The sequence below is a fragment of the Heterocephalus glaber genome, unplaced genomic scaffold, assembly GCF_053883595.1.
Source record: "Heterocephalus glaber isolate CG9 unplaced genomic scaffold, H.glaber_assembly_v1.0 deba00001452, whole genome shotgun sequence".
In the NCBI taxonomy this organism is placed as follows: Eukaryota; Metazoa; Chordata; class Mammalia; order Rodentia; family Bathyergidae; genus Heterocephalus; species Heterocephalus glaber.
In genome coordinates this window covers 976,692-982,691 of record NW_028258302.1, presented here as the reverse complement: position 1 = coordinate 982,691, position 6,000 = coordinate 976,692, and positions in this window count along the sequence as shown.

Here is a 6,000-nt window from a genome sequence, read left to right as displayed (position 1 = left end):
CCTACCACAGAGCCACAGCTAACCCATACAGTACACACTGCTCCAGGCAACCTGCTGGATGCTCTCATGGTATGGAAAGCAGAGAATAGGCTGGATATCAACACCCTGTGGCTCTTCAGCAAGGAGCTCTGATGCAATGAACAACGTTTACAACCTTCCATGGCAGCTCTGACAACCATGTGATAAGCTCTGTGCAACTGGCTTTGGGGAAGCAACTGGGTCATGGGGGCATGATACTCATCAGTAGACTAGTGCAGTTGATTGATGAGTTTATAGCTAAACATGCTATTGGGAGGTAAACCCTGGTTGGAGGAGGTAGATCACTGGGGGCATGGTCTGGAAAGGTATATATCCCTCCACCCCCAGTTTCTCTCTGCTTCCTGCTGCCATGCCATGAGCTGTTTCTCTTCTGCCATGTCCCTCTGCCATGCCACCCTGCCTTGGAACCAGCCAACTATGGACTGAAACCCCTATAAACTGTGAACCAAAATAAACCTTTTTTCCTTACAGCTGTGGCTGTAGGTACTGTGTCTCAGCAATGAGAAAGTAACTACGACAATCAGTTGTGTCAGTTCCCCTCCTACTGTGGAACCTCATCCATTGGTGGTTTGGGCAGAAGTAGGAAAGCCAGTTAGGAAACTATTGCACTATCCAGGGGGAGAGGAGGTACAGCCTCAGGGAAGTCAAGTAAAGGTGGAGAGAAATGCTCAGATTACAAATATATGTTAAAGGTGAAGCCAACAAGATTTGCAGATTGGGTGTAGGGTCCCCCCCGCCAAAAGAAAGAAATTTGGCTTGAGCAATTGGAAAATTGGATCTGTCATTTTCTAAAGTGATAAGACTTCAGAGAGACAGGATAGGAAGAGAAATAAGGACCTCAGTTTTGGACACATTGCATGCTTGTGAGACATCTGAGTAGCACACTGAGCAGACAAATGCTATCCCTGGATGCTGCAGGTTCTCAAACACACATTTGAGAACGAACAAAATGTAGATGATGTCTAAAGTCAGGCATGTGGATAAGATCCCCAAGGAGGAGATGAAAGAGGAGCTCTAGAATATGACAGGAGTAGAGGTTAGGGTGGGGAAGAGAAGCAGGAAAGGAGGAGAGGGAGTGGCCAGTGTGGTAGAAAGCAAAGGTGTGAGAGTGACCAGAGAAGGAAGCATTTCAAGGCCAAGGACTTGGTTAGCTACCAGGGGTGCTATAGACAAGTCAAATAAGATACAGACTAACAGCCATCTTGAAAAACGGCAAAATGGAAATCAATGGTGACCTTGACAAGAACAATTTCGCTTGTGCTGAGGACAACTGCCTGATTGAGTATGCAGGCAGAGAAGGTGGAGACCCTACCTCTGGGTAAGTCTTCTATCAAAGGAGCAGAGCAGTAGGTAACACTGGAGAAGGTAGAAGATTGAAGTAGGACTTTTTTTTTTTAAGGCTAAGAGCTGCTAGACAAGCTGGTCAGAATAATCCAGGAGAGAAAGGAACTTGATGGTGCAGAAGGAAAAAGAAAGGATGCATGGGTGAAGTCCTTGAGGAAGCATAGGGTAGGGTCAGGTGCACAAGATTGGCCTTGGACAGGAGCAGCAGAGTTCCTCTGAGACACAGGAGAAAGGTGGCCTGTACAAGTCAAATATATTAGGTCTGTGCTGAGAGCTGAGGATGTTTTCTTCTGATGGTGTCTGTTTTTCCAGAGCAATAGGAAGCTGAGAATGAAAAATGGAAAGGGGATGCTGAGATTGGAGGCAAAAAGAGAAGGTATGAATTTATCAACCCAGACCATGGGAGAAAGGTGGGCCCAGTGGTATAATAGGCTTGCAGGGCAGCATCCAGTCCTCCTTTGGGGAGGAAGGGACACGGCCGTTAGAGTGTGACTGAGTACTTTTGTTTTCCAGCCACTCTAAGTGCAGCTGGGGAGAAAATGGAGAGAGAGATTAACCAGGATTGAAGATTCATCAGGCAAATAAGATAAGGTAAAGGAGGGGCAAGGGAGCCAAGCTTTAGGCAAAGGAGTGGTCATGATGATGCACATGGGGATGCAGTCAGAGTAAGGAGAAAAGTTGGGGTGGAGGCGGGTGGGGAACACAGAAAAGATCCAGGGATTTTAGGTGCAATTGCTGGTGTGCTGGAGAAAGTAAGTGGAAAGATAGGCAGTAGTGGACAGATGACATGTGAAATTGAGGTTCCCCAGGGGAGGCAGTTCTTGACAAGGAAAAATCCTAGGATATGTACTATGGTGTGGTCTTGGAGGTGCTTCTCTTATCTGTAGGATATGGTTAGCCTTCTGAATCAGAGGTCTAAGGATAACATTCTAAAAGCTCTATTAATAAATAACAGAAAATGAAAAAAAAATAAAATAAATACGTAACAGAGCCACAGTTCAACCTCAGGCTTCCAACTCTAAGGCCAGCACTTTTCAGTTACCTACAGTTACCTACCTACAGCTGTGCTTTTCCACACTAATGAGTAAAATTTCTCATCAAGGTGTTCGGTTCCTTGTGTCATTTGGAGTGACACTTCCCTTCAAAGCTGTGATTATATTTCCTAAAGGAAGCTAGAGTTCTGCTGCCAGGGAATGGATGCTGAACAAGCAAAAGCATGAAAAGCCCTACATCCCACCCCACCAGGTCCCTGTTCCAACCCCTCCCTGCAGCAAGCAGGACTTCTGTCTAACCTGAAGGTCTTCATCTTAGGGTAGTTGCAGAGCCTTTTTGAGAAGCCAATGAGGGCAGGAAAATGTATGTGTACGCTAATCAGGAATATGTTCAAAGGGCTGGCACTAATAGATGGTCAATAAAAACTCACTGGATGAATGCATAGTTAGAATTCCAAGGGGGTTGCTCCCAGGTTAAGAACTGGTGTCAACCCTATCCACTCTGTGTGAGGGAACATCTGTTCTCTTATAAACAGATGCTAGTTCTTTGCAAGCCTCTAGAGGAAAGTATCATTTCCCATGCTTCCAGTCATTTCCAGAGTCCCAGAATGCAGTCACCCCCTCTTTGGGACCTAGAAGCATCCTTTGGAGGTCATGGGCTCTTCTCCTTCTTTCTACCTCCACCTTCCCAGAAGGCTGACTTTTCCCCAATGCTAATCTCCTGGACATGCTCCAGCATTCAGAGCATCCTTAAAGTCCCACTGGGGACTGGGACTGAAGTTTAGTAACAGTGAGTCCTCCAATTCAGTCATCATTAAGAGGTCATGAGGGAAATTCAAAGGCTTTTTCCTCAGAGAAGGCTCCCAGGAGACCCGAGATCAGGGCAATGTTCAATACCACAGTGCCATGCAAGATGTCAGAGGGCCTGTACAGAGGGCTACTGACAGAGAGCCAATAACACAAGCGGTAAAAGGAGTTTTGCCCATAGACAAAGAATATAGAAAGGACAAGAGTTTATTTAGATCAGGATATGCTGCCAGGGGAGGATGGTGGGCAAGTTTCCAAGGGAGTCATCTGGCAGAGATTGGGATTTTTATAAGAGTTTGAGGATATCGAAAAAGAGTCTCAGCAAGTGTGATTATCTAAAGAATGTCTTTTCCTAGATCATTTAGCACCTTGTAGGTCTTCTTGGAGCGCCTGTATTGTCCTTAAAATTGTGTGTTTACAATTGCAGTTTTGACAAGACCATTTCCTCTGGCTCACAGAAGGCCTTTGGCTTTAGATAAGATATGTATAGATCATGAGGTCTATACATATCTTTTTAGAGAAGATGGATCAGGACACATTAAGAGAAATGAATGGTGACCAGGGATTTAGCTCAGTGGTTCCACTGCCTGCCTCGAAAGCTCAAAGCGCAAGGTCCCAAGTTCAATCCCCAGTACCAAAAAAAAAAAGAGAGAGAGAAATGAATGGCCCTTACATCAAAAAGTTTGTTGCTATCTTGTGACCTATCCAGAGCAGGGTGTCTTTATCCGGAATTCTTTTGTTTTAGGGGTTTTAATCCTTTTGTTGCCACACAGAGCTTCAGGGGTTCAAAGCCCCCAAGTCTATACAGGGCTGTGATATTCCATGGGGCCCTGAGGATAAGCTTACCAAGACTCTTGTGTCTTCGACCATACCACCCTGAAAGTCCAGTAAAATCACCTCCTAGAGTTGCCACATCAGACCCAACATTCAGGATCATGAGGCAAGGCCATACTATGCGTTCAGGGAAAAGGAGTTAGCAAAATGGTACCATTCAGTGGCTGCCTTCACACTTTTCTTTATCATCCCAGTGCACAGTGGTAAGAAGTGCTAATGGTAGTGATAAGAAGCACTAGTGGACTTTTTGTAGCCATGACTTGTCCTCAAACCAACATTTAAAGTAAGTCAAAGAAGCAGAAAGCAATGCTCACATGCAGATCCTTGAAGGAAGGTGTAGCTGGGCCCTGGAGACAGTGTTCCCTCATAAAATGTGCTTTGTATGCTAAATAGGCTTGCTATTGTTTGAGGCAAAAGGACAATGAGTCATTTGTGTCCTGTGGGCTGTTGCACTTGCTACTGGTTTCAGAATTCCAGAGTGTGCTGGTGCAACTGAAACACAAGAAGATCTCCTTAGAGCTTGAGTCTGCCAATTTGTTTTGGTTGGCCCTTTGCCTTTCAAAAGCTCCATCCCATCATAACAACACAGAGCCAGACTCACTGTTTCTTCCAGAATAAAATCTCTAATGCTTTCTGAGTACATAAGGACTACTTTTCTTAAATTGTTTTGGAGGGTGGTATGTACAGAAAGCAGTAGGAGCTTTCCTGCACGTGTCAGCAGAAACTTTTCATCTGCTTCCTATCTGGATTATACAGTCTAACAGGCAGTGCATAATTAAGCTCTCTGACTGTGGATCATACTCTCTGGGGTCAAAGCTGAGCACCATCCCTTAACCTAAGGAAACATTCCTCAGCTGCAAAATGGGCATAATAATGAAACCTATCTTAAAAAGCTCAAGAGTGTGAAATGCAGCTATCATCACTATAGCTGTTAACCATTGTAATTGAGATTTGTGGTGTTCTAGCATAAGACTGTGTTTTTGTTTGTATTTTGGTTTGTTGGGGGGGTGTTGTATGTTTGTTTTGAGACAGGTTCTCACTATGTTGTTCAGGCTGGTCTTAAACTCACTGCTAGGCCAGGCTGGCCTCCAACTTGTGGCAGTCCTCCTGCCTCAGCCTCCCAAGTGTTGGTATTACAGGCATGTGCCACTACACCTGGCAAGACTCTATTTAGATTACTGGGTAAATTTCATTCTGATCCAAGTCAATAAAAGTTGGTCAGACTTTAAGTAAGTCTGAGCTTCAAACTGTCCGAACACTGGGTGGAGTGTTGATTTCAGCTTCTGGCCTCACAAGACTCCTGGGAGCCAAATAGCCTTTGTCAAGCAGTTGGTATAAAAGAGACTTCATTCAAAGCCTTGTTGAATTGACTGGGGCTTCCTTTAAATAAAGGCTTGTTTTTAGAAGCTTTCTTTTTCCAACAAGGGAAAGAACACAATGGGTTCCAAGTAATCTACAGTCCTCATCACAGCTTGTCACAAACACCTGGCTCATCTTTTCAGCCCAGGAGAAAACACACAACTTGCTAATTTCAGGACACAGCCTCAGCTTGATGTTCCAAAAGCATTTGCTGACAAACTTCCTCTCCCTACATAGTTATTTCCTGGAAGAACACCGAAAACTGTTTTCAAATTGACAATAGGTCTTCAGTTGCTGCAGGAGTTAAGCGAAAGTACCATTGTTATTATCAACTTATGAAAATGCTTGTAAAAATTACTGTCTTTTTCAAAAGATATTTTTCCTTTCTTTGCTGATAAACCTAAAAAGTGAATTGTTGCTAAGGCTGATTTCAGGCAAAGACAGGACTGAGGAATTGGTTTAATGTATTGTTCATTTTAACCGAAAGTTAGAATGAGCAACATATGCTTGGTTCTTCAAAAAGCGGTTGGGACAAACATAAGAGTGAAAGCACTGATGGAACATACAAAAGTCACCAGCATTTGGGGTTTCACGCAACAAAGAAATATCTCAAATGCTTTTCAAA